At 47.3% G+C, this 14,499-nt stretch overlaps 1 protein-coding gene across 7 annotated transcripts in view; it reads right to left on the reverse strand.

Moving 5' to 3' along the window:
• The window catches only part of CLDN14 (claudin 14), a 103,359-nt gene that overhangs the window by 40,347 nt on the left and 48,513 nt on the right, over positions 1-14,499 (reverse strand). For 3 of the 7 annotated variants that reach the window (XM_082458883.1, XM_082458880.1, XM_082458881.1), the window contains exon 2: positions 2,243-2,378. The exons of 1 other annotated variant lie outside the window; for it this stretch is intronic. The gene's annotated coding sequence lies outside the window, so the exon portion shown is untranslated. Of the gene's footprint in view, positions 1-2,242; positions 13,922-14,499 lie in introns of those variants that run through there. 3 more of the 7 variants (XM_082458882.1, XR_014262704.1, XM_082458879.1) reach the window with 3 other exon arrangements.

Consider the following 14,499-nt stretch of genomic DNA (forward strand, 5'->3'; position numbering starts at 1 on the left):
ATTACGATGTGGAAGTGGAAAGGGATTGGGGTTGGTTAACTGACTAAAAAACGGGTTGCCTGGCCCGCTTCACAAATAGAGGGCGTGTCTCGGCTCCCAGCAACGCTGTTACCATTTGCAAATGGGACACGCACACTTCTTGTCTATTTCTACCTTGCACAGTGCCCATTCATCCTGATAACACTGGTCTCAGAAATACCTACCTTAAAAGTTACATGTGATTACTACACACCCACAGCCCCCCACCACCACACTCTGTACTGGCAGGATGAGAGCTGGGAGGGAGGCTCCCAGCCCGCCTTGGGGCCTTCAGCCCTGCGCTCCTGGCTAACGAGTATTTTCAGTGCTCCCCCGAGGTGACTGTGCTCTGCAAAACACACTGCTTACTCTGCTTTGGGCTTTCTTTCTGCCACTTATTTCATGTTCCAGGTAACGGTTTTGACCCATAGTTCCAAGGAAAAGGTGTTCGGGTGATTTTTCTGGACTTGCCTCAAAGGACGAAGGAAGACTATTATGCTGGATGTCAGAAAGCCAGTTTCCAGGCAGCTCAAGTTGCCTTCATGGAAATGGCGGAGGAAGCAGAGGGTGAAGGTCAGGGAGCTCCTGGGGACAGATGAAGTTCTCTGCAATTGTAATGAGCACCCCGAGCTCCCTGTGGGCCTGGGAGAGATGACCAAGGGCATGTGAAGGGGCTGTCAAGGCAGAAGCCAGGATTAACCTTCTAAAGACCCCGAGAGCAATCCTTCCTCACTTCTGTGCACCTTCTGTGTCATGGCCAGTGCGACATACACTGGGGGGCCCGGGTTGCCACGAGTGGTGCGCAGGGGGTGGGCAGGCACAGAGCCCCCGCTGCAGACGCACCAGAGCACTCAGGCCTCCCAGTGCACTTGGAAAGAAACCACATTTCCTTTTAGCCCTGGGCGGGGGGTGGGGGGGTGGCGGGGGGAGGGCAGCCCAAAAGTTACAGCATCACTGAAAACAGTAGCAAGACAGAGAGACAACAGTCTTTTCCAGATCTGCCTTGAGGGAAAATAGCGGGGGAAAGGGAAGGAATACTTGAATAGGACCTGGAATGAGGGGTTCTGAGGGGCCTGTGCGGGACAGTGTCTTCTGAGACAGGTGGGTACCCTTAACTGTGGGGCTTCTGTTTTGCAGAGGGGGAGGGCTGCAAATTTGGGGCCAGAAACGAATTCCCTGGAGGTGGGGGACAGGCTGAGACTCTCTCCTGAGGACCTTTTCTCCTGTTGGGCCCTTCCTTATTTTATTTAGAGGACTCAGCCTTTCCTCCAAGTAAATATTGAACAAATATTTTAAAACCACCCAATTAAACAGTGGCAAATTGTTATCCTGTCTCCAGCTGGCCCCGGGCACGGCTGCTACGCTCCCTGCCTTACGCCCTGAGCTCCTGCCCTGTGCCTGAAGGCACTTCCGGTGTCGGCCATCTTGGCTCAGACGGGAAGTCCACGGGGAGAGAGGCCTGCGGCCCTACTTTCTGCTACGTTCAGAGAAAGGTAGATGTCTGGGTGTGGTGTTTCCCACTTGGAAGCAGGAGTTGGAATGGGGTGGATTTATTTAGACCCAGAGAAAGGGAGCCGTGCTGAGTTGCCTGAGGTCCGTTGAGGGTCTCCCATGAAGAAGACAGTATGGTCAGGGCCGAGTCGCTGTGGAGGCGAGGCCTGCCCTACCATTTAGAACTCTTCCCCATGCAACAGCCTCCGAGGTCCAGAGTGTCTTCCCTTGAGGAAAGCAGTAGTCACTCCCTCAGAGGCCCTGGTTTTAGATTAACACCTTAGAAACCAAGCATCTGTTTACGATCACCTACACAACCTGTCTATCCCCAAAGAACGTACAGACTCAGGGCCCTACTGTAGACATACTGCATCTGGGTCTCACGAGAGATGTCCGGCCTTTGCTAGAGGGAATGGTCTGAACAATCACAGCCCAGTTGTATCCAGGGCTCAATTGGATTCTTGGCCTCCTCATCCTCAAACGTGGTGAGCACAGCTCCAGGCTCAGGCCCAGCAAGCACTGAGCTTCCCAGGACATTCTCCTACCAGCCAGACTGGAAATACCGGAAAAGCAAAGGTAGCTGCCCTCAGAGGCAGTGCTGGTATTTTCTTTCCTTTTGGCCAGTTTGGTTTTAACTAGAAACTGGAATAATAATTATAATGATACATGTTTACAGGTTTTAACTAATTAATCCCTTGGAGTCCTCTTTTGGTGGGGAAAGCATTCTACGCACCTCATACATCAGGAAAACAGGGCCATATGATTTGGCTGGGCTGGGTGGTCACTGGTGTCAATACAAGAGCGGAGGCCTGGACTTCAGCAGTTCTTGACTTCTTGGCCTGTGTCCAGATTGCTGGGCCTCGCAGCCCCTAGAAAGGCAACACATGAGAAATTGAAGCAGACCAGACCATAAACTAACAGGAGCAGTTGGCTCTAGTTAGGAGGGCGGGCCCTGTGGCCTTGCCTGTGTCTGTTTCTCTTGGAGAGACAGGCTTGGAGAGGAGGAAAACCATTTCTCCAGGACTGTTTTGCCCACCTTTAATTACCAGTTAAAACAAAACCGTCTGTAGAGGAAACGCCCCTTGAAAGAAAACCCAAGTTGCTGTGAAGGTTTCATCTTTCCCTTTTGAATCCCAAGGTCTGCAGTCATGTAATCCAATGTCGGCCTGAAAAAAATATTTGTCTACAGAAACACCCACACGGGGTGTTGGGGACCCCAGTGCCCAGGCATGGGGGTGGAGCCTGCATGGGAACCCTCAGCCAAATCCCTCCAGTTGGGCTCTGACCTGGCTATTATGAACCCTCTTAACCCCTTTTAACAAGAGGTATCTAGGTTTTCTCCTGATTCTGTCTTCTCTATCTGCCAGCAATATTTTTCTCAACAAATTAGGGTGAGGTAGGAGGTGTGGGTGAAGAGAGAAAGGTAATCAAGGTCTTCGATGGCCATGGCTATTTCAAGGAAAGGGTGGTGGTAGGAACACAGAGTGAGGTGGGCTGGGAACCCTTCAACCTCAACAGCCGAAGACACATCTAGAAGCATCCAAGTTGGCAAAGAAATTCAGGCTGTGTCCCCAGAGAAAACTGCTTGTTTAAAAAATAAGTGCACAGGCATGGTCAAGCATGATCCTCTCAGAGTGTATCAAGACAGATAACCAGCCCTGTTTGGAAGCCTTACTAACTCAGTGGATTCTCCCTCCAAACCCATAATAGGCATTTATTTAATCTCGATCTCATATGGCCTTGTATCATTGTCCAATTTTTCATATGTGGATGCCCTCTTTCCCCAATTCAATTGTAGACTTCTTAGCGGTTGGGACCAGAGTTTTCATAATCAATAGTAATTAAAATGATTGATCCAGAAGTTTCCCCTTGTGTGTTATCAGCTGAGGGGCATGAACTAATTTCAGTCTCATTCCTATTGCTTGATTTCCTTTCATCGTTCCAGGTTTCCTGTTAAGGTCCAAATTTTGAGAGTGCTCTCCAGTGCAAGAGCACATCTGGGAGACATGTGTTTCTTTTCTTTGCTCTTTCACAATGGTAATTTTTTCGGCTACTACAGGAAGCTCAGCAGATTCAGAAGTACAAGGAGCCCCACCAAAGCCCAAGATGATATTCACTGATGCTATCAGCAGGTCTGCATGCCAACATCTGCTTCGAGAGTGATTGCTCGGAGAAGTTCATCTAGTCCTAAATTTGGTTGATCTGTTTTGAGGTGATAGCCTCATATTGAAGTAATTTCTCCCCACCAAAGGGTCTGGAATAGGTTCAGTTGTAACCAATTTTATGTAGTTGTGACTGCCTCTAGAAACCTGGAAAAGGTTATTAAGAGTGTGTGTCTAGGCATATGGATAACTGTTCCAGCTCAACCGTCTGTGAACACCATTAGTAGCCCTTGAAACGGTTCTCCAGGAAGTGCAGGCTGTTAATAACTCTGCCCTGATGCTCCTATGTGAGCCGAACAGCGTATAACTTTGCAAGTAGCCCAAGTGCTCTGAATTGACAACCTGCCAGGGAGACTGCAGTGAACCCAGAAAACATTGCCAAAGGAAAGTGGAAAATTATCAACTCTCCCTGGTCAGTAGATTGACTGGTCACTGTCGATAGACAAAAGAGTGACAAACTGATAGCTTATGGAGGTGTGTCCCTTCTACTGGCTCAGAAAAGGGCTCCACCTCGAGCAGTCAGAAGTGCTAAGACAACTCTTACGTGGCAAGAGAGAGAATCTTTCCATCAGTAACTATTAACTGACTTTCACTTTGTAGGAAAATATTGTGTTAAGTGCATGGAGGTAGAAAGAAAAATACACCCTCAGGATGTTTATAATCTAGCTGGGGGATAAGACACAAAATTGAAAAAGCTATTAATACGTCTTTTGTTACCTGAAAGTTATTGACCAGAGATGTTTCAATATTCATTTACATAACAAATCGCTGGCCACAGGCATTAGTTGCTGCAAAAATCCCCCGATCAATAATGAGTTAAAATGCAAAGCAATGGAATATCCACCTATGGGATAATATTCTGACACTGAAGTGAATGAAGTAAATCTGTAAGTACTGAGAGCTAAGTGGAAAAAGGCTGGTAGCTGAACAAAGTACCATCTATATAAAAAATACAGCAAAGTGTCTATGTGTGTATGAACATACACATATATGCAAATGCATAAAGGGGACAGGAAGAGGACATGCCAAAATAGAGACAGTTTCCTTCTGAGGAGGAAAGTGAGATTGGGGAAGGCTGTAAAGGACACTTTTCATATTTTTACTCAACATACTTCTGTATTGAATAAATTATTTAGGACAAGAAAATATCTGTATATTTCTTACACAAAAAAAAGGGAAAGAGTGAAAAATATAACAAAGCAAGTACCTGATAGATACGTGACTACACCAAAGGTAATCATGTGGTCCCATCCCTCTGCAGTGATTCCTTGAGCTTAATCACGTGATATAATTATGGCCAATGGGATTTAAGGGGATATCCAGGGGGCTGCAGGGTAACGCTTCCTTGCTCTTAAAAGGAGGAATGAAGAAGAGAAAGCACATCTTCTCCCTTCTGCTGGATATCACAGTGTCTGGATGTGGTGCCTAGCAGTGCAGCAGCCATTCTGTTCCTTGGGGAGCTACCCTGGGGACCAAACCAAACTTTGAGAATGCTGCTCGAAAGATGGAAAAACCTGAGTCTTTGAAGACCTTATGGAGCCACTGAATCAACCTACCCCAGAGCTGCCCTACCTTGGGACCTCTGCTCAGTGAGAGGGCACATTGTTCTTTCTATTGAGGTGGGATTATCTGTTACTTGCAGCCCAATGCATCCTAACTGACATAGCAGTCAGCAGGAGCCCCGTCTGATTATGAGGTCTCAAGCTCCTTGGGCACATCTAGGGGGATCTTTGGGTCCTAGGACCATGCCTCCTGGGCACCGGAATATACTCCAGAATGGAGAAGAGGTCATGAGCCTTGTGGCTGGAAGGAGAGAGGAAGCTTTGGGGAGGCAGGGAGCCCATCCTGTGACAGGGGCACTCATTCCCCTGGCATCTCGGGGGGAGAGCTGGGCGGCAGGTGTGGGGTAGGAGGTTATCAGACAAGTGGCTCCTCAGTCTGGACCTTGGGCATTTGGTACGAGCCCCTAACAGAGGCAGGAGCTGCACTTGGGAGGTCAAGAGAGCCATCACAACCTCAGGCTATTTGGAGGGAACATTTCCTTCCCCTGGAGTAGGAAGCCCAGCTTCTACACCGGAGCAGCCTCCTGAGGGCTAGAACCCGCGTGCGGTGGGGTAGCACTGCCCAGAGCAGAGCCGCAGCCTTGCAGAGCTCAGTGTGGGCTGCAGGGGCCGCGACCGGCAGAGCCCCGTCCGGGCGGCAGTGGAGTCGCAGCAGTTTGGAGGTGGCCCCACGCCACCTTGCAGTGGGGAAGAGGCAAGAAAGCCGGGGAGACGGCCGCCTGCGGTGTTCCCAGCATCCACCACGAATTTCCCCAGAAGTGGTGATGGTTTTGATTGGTTTGTAGCGGAGTCTACCTGAATTAAATTCCACGGACCCCAAACTGCTATTGATGTAAAATGTTCTAAACTGGAGTTTAAACACTGCATTGCTGGTGCTGAGTCCGTGAAGGCAGAACAGGGAAATGAAGTCTGACTTACTGTGGTTGCCTGGGGGAGCGAGGGGGAGAGCGAGAGACAGAGACACACAGACAGAGAGAGACAGAGACAGAGACAGATAAAGAGAGACAGAGACTGACAGAAACAGAGACAGAGACAAAGAGAGAGACCCGGGGAGAGAGAGGGAGAAGGACCGAGTGAGTGATTTCTCATTTAACCTGATCCTAAAGAGGTGGGTGGCTGGTCTCCACGTGGGCTCTGAACACCAGCCCTCGCATGGAGATACCTGTTTCCTTTCCCAGTCTCACCTCCAGCTTGAAATCAATCATCCCAGTCACTTCTTAGAGTGAAGTCAAGGAAGGCTTACTCTTAAATCACAAACTCTGAGAGGGGGTTTAAAAAAAAAAAAAAAAAAAAAAACCAGCACCAGGTTCTGAACTAATCTGTGGAACTTAAAGTGACATGAAAGTGCTTCAGGGGCTGCAGACACACAACTCAAATCTCATTTAAAAACTTTCCTGATTCACATGGGAAACAAGACAGAAACAAAAAACAGGAAACAAGTGTTGGTAGGGATGTGGAGAAATTGGAACCCTTGGACATTGCTGATGGGAATATAAAATGGTACAGCTTCTGTGGAGAACAGTATGAAGATTCCTCAAAAAAATTAAACATAAGATTTAGCAATCCCACTCCTAGATATATATCGCAAAGAATTGAAAGCAAAGACTCAAACAGATGCAAACAACCATGTTCACAGCAGCATTATTCACAAAAGCCAAAAGGTGAAAACAACCCAAGCGTCCATTGATAGATGAATGGATAAACAAAATGTGTTCTATCCATACAATGGAATATTATTCAGGCTTAAAAAGGAATAAAGCTCTGATACATACAACAACATGGATGAACCTTGAAAACATTATGCTAAGTGAAGTAAGCCAGTCACAAAATGACAAATACTGTATGATTCCACGTGTAAGAGGTAGCTAGAATTGTCGAATTCATAGAGACAGAAAGTAGGGTAGTGGTTGCCAGGGGCTGGGGGAGGGAGGAATAGGTTAGTTTCATGGCTACAAAGTTTCTGTTTGGGATGATGAAAAGTCTGGACAATGGACAGCGGTGATGGTTACACAATATGAACGTACTTAATGTCACTGAATTCCACACTTAAAAATGACTGAAATGATAAGTTTTATGTTACATATATTTTACCACAATTTAAAAAATATTAACAAAACTCTAATTACTAAAAAACTGTAATAAAAACATCATAAACTTTCAGATACTCAAATACACATGAATTGTTCAGACATGGGAGACCACCTGTCTGTTAAATTGGGCTTCCTTTTGCTTTCTCTTTGTGCCCTCCTGGGAATCAAGCTTCTTCCAGCATTTCTCTGAGGGATCTGCATTTATTGCTAATGTGCCAGGAGCCCGAAGTTTCTATCTCCTGCGTTGATCTTTTAAAAATTCAGACTTGCCTTTATCCAGTTATGTAAAATTGTGGGAGCAGAGCTATAACCTTCTCACAGCCATAGGAGCCCGTTGTGTAAAAACACCTTGTGACATGCCCAACCAAGAGATTGCATTTGTCATTTATTCAAGGTTTTTGATGCTTCTTGTCTGACTTCTATATTTATGAGTAAGAATATAAACCACCATTAGATATTGTCAGTGGCTCTGCTTTGGAAAAGAAACTTCCCTCTCTCTCCTTTTTCAATCATCTGGACAGTTTAATCAAAGAGCATCTTGACACAGCCATCTGGAGCTTCCCCTTGATTTTTTAAAAAATTTATTTATTTTTGGTTGTGTTGGGTCTTCGTTGCTGCATGGGCTTTCTTTAGTTATGGTGAGCGGGGGCTACTCTTCGTTGTGGTGTGCGGGCTTCTCATTGTGGTGCCTTCTCTTGGGGCAGAGCACAGGCTCTAGGCACGCGGGCTTCAGTAGTTGTGGTGCACGGGCTCAGTAGTTGTGGCTCGCGGACTCTAGAGTACAGGCTCAGTAGTTGTGGTGCACGGGCTTAGATGCTCCACGGCATGTGGGATCTTCCCGGACCAGGGTTCGAACCCGTGTCCCCTGCACTGGCAGGCGGATTCTTAACCACCGCGCCACCAGGAAAGTTCTCCCCTTGATTTTTGTGTCCATCAAAATATACAAATGTTATCCATTTGAACTCATAAAGTAAAATTTTGCTAATAAAATACTACATTTGTTTCAAACATTGGGGTTTCTCTAAGATTCAAATTCCAAGTTTCTGCTGATAAAAATAAAGTTTGAAAAGCACTGTATTTGATCAATTCCCATTTCATTCAATTCAATGAACATTTATTGAAGCCTTCATTCAATTATTAGCTGAACACACAGTGAGTTCATGGGGGATAAAAGTAAAAGTTAAATTCAGATTGCCTGCAAGCTAAGAATGGTTCTCACATTTTAAATGGTTGGGGAAAAGTCAAGAATAATATTTCATGGCACATGAAAAGTTATATTCCAATTTCAGTGTCTGTAAATAAAGTTTTATCGGAACACAGCCACATTCATTCATTTATATATTTTGTCCGTGGCTGGTTTTGCCATACCCGTGCAGAGTTGAGCAGTTCTGATGAAGACCATGTGGTCCCAAAGCCTAAAATATTTGCTATCTGGCCCTTCACAGAAAAAGTTTGGATTAGACAACGGCTGTGTCCATGTGAAGTCTGAACATCAAGAGCTGAGAAACCTACCATTCATCTTGATGTTGCTAACATTTCTGCAATGTTACCACTTAGTCCATCTCAATCAGTGGTCCTCCGGCCTGGGCAGGAGATGCCCTGAGGGGACGTTCAGAAACGTGCGGGCACAACTTTTATTGTTACAATGATGGGGACATCATGGGTGTTGAGTGGACAGGGACTAAAGATGTTAAACATCCCACGATGGATGGGACTTCCCTGCACAGTGGAGAATTGTTCTGCCTCAAACATCAATGGCACATCCACTGAGAAACAGTACCCAGACAATTACTGTGATGATTAATTTTATGTATTGACTTGCTTGGGCCATGGAGCCCAGATATTTGGTCAAATGTTATTCTGGATGTGTCTGTGCAGGTGTGTGTTGGATGAGATTAACATTTAAATCAGTGGACTTTGAGTAAAGCAGATTGCTCTGCATTGTGGGGGTGGGCCTCACCCAATCAGTTGAAGGCCTTAATAGTACAAAGACTGACCTCCCTGAGCAAGAAGGACTTTTGCCAGCAGACCGCCTTTGGACTTGAACTGCAACTCCTCCCTGAGCCTCCAGCCTGATGGCCTATCCTGTAGATTTGGGACTTGCCAAGCCTCTGCAGTCATGTGAGCCAATCAGTTCCTTAAAATAAATATCTGTGTGTGTGTGTGTGTGTGTGCGCGTGCATGTGTGTGTGTATACACACACATCCTGTGGGTTCTGTTTCTGACTAATACAGTTACCCCAATTTTTCCATTTCTGGTCTGAAAGTGGTTTTCAGTCTACCTAGTCCTGTGCTTTGCAAATTTCACCTCTTTTTCAAAATTCAAAATTTCAAAAATTTCAAAAAATGATATGACATTGCAAATTTCATCTTATCAAATGATAAAAAAATCTCTCATCCTCCTGCTCCGAGGACTTTAATTCAACAATGAAGGGTTTAGTTGAGTACCAGTGCCACATTTGGTAGATGCATTTAGGGAGTAAGGCAAAGATAAAATATAGTCTCTGTCCACATTTATCCAAAATTTGGGGAAGACTGACAGGTACACAGTTAATACCAGACCAGCATCGAGAAGCCTCTTTACAGGGGTACAAATTGGGGCTTGAGGAAGTGCTTCTCATAGGAAAAGATCATAACTCAAACCAATGCAACTTTGACACTGACAAAACCGATTTTTATTTTTTATTTTCCTTTTCCCTTCTGGGCTATTTCTCTCCCAGTCATTATAAGGAAAAGCCATGAGCTTCTCTGGTTTCCCACCAAGTCCAGTAAGAGACAAGCCCTGGGTCCAAATTCTGATCTCTGAACTCTACCAGCTTTATACCATGAGGATCTCTCCCCAATTCAGCTGCTGGAAAGGAAGATACGAACCACACTGGTTACACATTCCATTTTTACCCGGGTGTGGCAGCTTCTCCCTTACTTCCAACCACTCGGTTCAGTACTTATACCGGAGTTCACCGGGTACACGGTCGTAGGAGGAGGTGATTCAGCTCTAAGAACCACAGACATCAGAGATGGTGTTGCAGTCTCCTAGGGCTGCCGTCACCAATAACCACAAACTGGGGGGCTTAAAACAACCGTTTACAGTAAATCTCCTACATACGAACGAGTTCCATTCCGAGAGCACGTTTGTAAGTCCAATTTGTTCGTAAGTCCAACAAAGTTCACCTAGGTACCCAACTAACACAATAGGCTATGTAGTACTGTACTGTAATAGGTTTATAATATTTTCCACACAAATAATACATAAAAAAATAAAACATTTTTAACCTTACAGTACAGTACCTTGAAAAGTACAGTAGTACAGTACAACAGCTGGCATACAAGGGCTGGGATCGAGTGAACAGGCAAGAAGAGTCACTGACTGGAGGAGGGAGAGGAGGTGGGAGATGGTAGGGCGGAAGGGTCGTCAGCAATAGGAGACGGAGGGCAAGCTGCAATTTCACTCACGCCTGACATTGATGGAACGCGTGTTCGCATCTTTGAAAGTTTGCAACTTGAAGGTTGGTTTGTATGTAGGGGACTTACTGTATTTGCTCACAGTTCTGGAGGCTGGAAGTCTGCAATCAAGGTGGCAGCATGGCCACACTCCTCTGAAGGCTCTAGGGTAGGATTCTTCCTCGCCTCCTCCATCTTCTGGTGGTCATCTGTCATCCTTGGCACACCTTGGCTGGTAGAGACATCACTCCAATGTCCGCTTCCGTCTTCACGAGGCCGTCTTCCCTCCGTGTGTCTGTGAGTCCAAATTTCCTTCTTCTTTTAAGGACACCAGTCAATGGATTAGGACCCACGTGACTCCAGCATGACTTCATCTTAATTATATCTGCAAAGACCCTGTTACCAAACAAGGTAGCGATCGCAGGCTGTGACTGGGGAGACACCAGTCAACTCACGAGAGCTGCAGACTCCACACATCCTAACAATCCACCAGAAGCCACGATGACCCCGAGTAAAACATCTCTTTCCAAGGCCTGTTCAGCCCACATGGTGCCATCACAGGAGCCTCCGGTGGCACTCGGGCACGGAATGGAAAACAAGTTGTGCATTTTTCTTAGACGTTTGGCAGGAGGGAGCTGGTATGTCTCTTACAACACTACCCTCTTCTCCGTTCTCCCCGTGGATGAGGCTTTGCAGAGCGACTCTCGCGGGATCGTGGAAGGCCAGACGCTGTGGTCTGAGCAGCGGCTCACTTCAGTTTTCGAGCCGCGCAGAGCAAAAGGCCCAGCATGGCAGCGGCCAGACTCGGGGGAAGGCCAGACTTTCTTGAAAAGCTGCCATTTCAGAAGGGAAGAGAAAAGCCCACCTTTTGGGGGGATAGGCGCTGAGTAGCAAAGATTTAAAAACTTGGCTATGACCACAGAATGTCTGAAAGCAGAGGCTGTTTTGTAAAGATCAGCTTCTTCTTAAACCACCAGGCCATGCAACAGGCTCTTGGCAGCGTCTGAGCTCCGCCGTGGAAGTGGCTGGCGGCTGGGTCTGGGAGCTGCAGGGGGGATCACATGGCCCCTTCCAGTACCCGCTTGGAGAAGGATGGAGAGGGAGAAAAGAACAAAGGTAGTGGGTGGGTGGGAACCTTTTCTAAAGGTGGTTTCCCTCCTTTCCCAGCTCACTGATACACAGGCGAGGAGAGCTCGGTGGCCTGCCGCGTATCTATTTAGGACAGACATACCGTACTGTAACCAGAGCCACACAAACCTCTACTTCTGAATGTTCTCATGGCCAAGACACAGATTTTCACAACATTCCAAGAAAATCCTGAAATCGAGTCCAGTAAATGGGTTGGAATTTTTTTGGCCAAGGAAATAATCTTCCACACATCAGAGGTGCATCTGTGTGGGCAGATGTCTTGGGAGCAATGCAGTGAGGCCCAAAGCTGGTGGTCACTGCTGGGGGTGGGAGTGGGGGGCTGGAATGCTGACTGGAGAGAACGATTCAGCCCTGATGCCGAGATAGTGCTGGGCTGGGGCCCCAGGCTGGCTGATGGGGGAGAAGCAGGGTAAGGACTGAGGAATGCATCTGTCACCCCAGTTCCCCATCCCTTACTTCTCAAGGGAACTGGCAGCATTGTCGTGATTTCCCAACTAAAAAATCATGTTGGAGAATATTTAGTGTTTTATTAAAGCTCTTAGGCTTTAGAATGTTCTATCAATGGTGAAATGTCAGCTAAAAAATCCCTATCAAGTTATTATAGGAAATTTATTCGTGCCTTAAACTTTAAAAATAAAGGCCTGCACCTCCCAGCAAAATCTCTGCATTCCTCCTGTGGATAAATTATCTTAGAGTCCCAAACTAAGATAATGGCGGGCTCACTGGCACCTACACTTATTAGAAAATTCATCTTCTTTTCACGTCCAATATAATCAAGCCAGCCACACCCCACGCTCAGCCAGCCTGGCCTTTCTTTCCCAATTCCAGACCCCACTCTATATGAGAACATGTGTAATTACCCTGGTGGGCTCTGAGCCTGTCTTGAAATAAAGCGCATCAGGACCACAGGGGAGTGACTCAAACCCGAACTGTGCATCCTGGCTTGGCACACGTGCGTCCTCCTTGTCCTCACTTATTAACTCTGGGAGACACTGAGAGCTCCCCAGGATGGGGTGAGGGCTTTGCAAACATTCCTGCCCCAAGGCCAGCAAAGGCAAAGGCGGGAGAAGCCGGGCCCTGCACTACCCGCTCCCCAACCCAGCCCCTTTGGAGACAGAAATGCAGCCCTGACCATTCCGGCTGCCCTGGATTTCACCAACTCCATGCGATGGCATCTGGGGGACGCTGTGATATATGGTCCCTTCCAGAGAACAGGATACAGATGCGCGGGGGAAGGTAACCCGAGAACAGTGCAAGAAGATGCCCTGTCCCCCGGAGTTCCACACATAAATTACAAACCACAATTTCCAATTTGAAGGGAAGTATTGTCATTTCTCTCTTTTGCAAACTTCTGGACTCAAGGGAAGTTTGAGAGGAGTGTAGCTTTTACCCTGAGATAACTTTTTCCCATTTCATTTCAATCATCTGCTGGGTCCCCGACAAACAGGGAGTACGTCGATCTCGGTGACTAGGTCATGAGCAGCGAGGAACTTGCCTCTACCGCCCCGGCACTGCCAGCCACAGATCCCTGGTGTTCGTGCGTGATCTTCCTGGGAGCAGAGGAGTTTGCTACGGAAAAGGGGGAGATGAGACGGTACACACATATGAGATGGTGTGGGCAGACGCCCATGTCATTGCAGAGACCAAGCCTGAGATCAACCAGGGCACTCGGCCTGGACCGTCCCACTCCCCACCCTGTTCCGTCCAGTGGCACTCACTGTCCTGAATGTACCCTCTCCCTGCTCGATGCTTCCACCCTCCCAGCTCCAGGGAGCAAGGCACGAGCCTGAGCACACCCAGTATCCCCCACACGTGAGGGCTACAGTCTCTAACACCCTCTGTGTGTATTTCTTTTCATTGCCTTTGTACAGAGCAAACACACGGCTTCAAATAATAGGTTGGTTTCCTGCACATCTTGCAGGAAATCAGGTTTTGGAAAGCACAGATCCATCTCTTGAAACTTCATCTGGACACAGATAAATGGTGTGTGTGTGTGTGCATTTGTGTGTGTGCGTTTGTGTGTGTGTGTGTGCCCGAAGGAACATTCTTAAGCTAAATTGTTTAGATATCTGTGTTCACCCAAACTTTTGCAAACGACGGACTGAACTCAGGACTTAAACTTTAATGATTTAGAGAATACTCTAGGAAGTTTCCCAGTTTAGGCGGAAAGTGGATTAGGCACCCTCCCAAATGACACACGGGAAGGGAGGTCCCCATCACTCGACTGCCTGCTCTGAGATGCTCCAATCCTGCTGCCCCTGGAGCATTACGTCCAGGACGGTAGAGCGGTAACATGACAGAATGGGGAGGCACGTGACCTCAACACCGGGGCCTGACTGCCCTCCACGAGCACAAGAAATCCCCCTGTAGCTCCATCCCCCACCTCCCCCTTCCTCAGCAGTGCAAGCTGCTGGCAACATTCATCTGCCTTGCATTTTACCCTGCACGAGGGAAATAGGAGAGCCAGTTACAGTGAAAGCTAGACTCCCCTCCCCTCAGGTGAGGCTTCACATGACCGTGGGGGAGGCCCAGCAGCCAGGGGAATGGTCTGCCTGGTGCCATGCAATAGCCGGGATCGTATATCCAG

Source organism: Balaenoptera physalus, assembly GCF_965194825.1.
Source record: "Balaenoptera physalus genome assembly, chromosome: 4".
Lineage (NCBI taxonomy): Eukaryota > Metazoa > Chordata > Mammalia > Artiodactyla > Balaenopteridae > Balaenoptera > Balaenoptera physalus.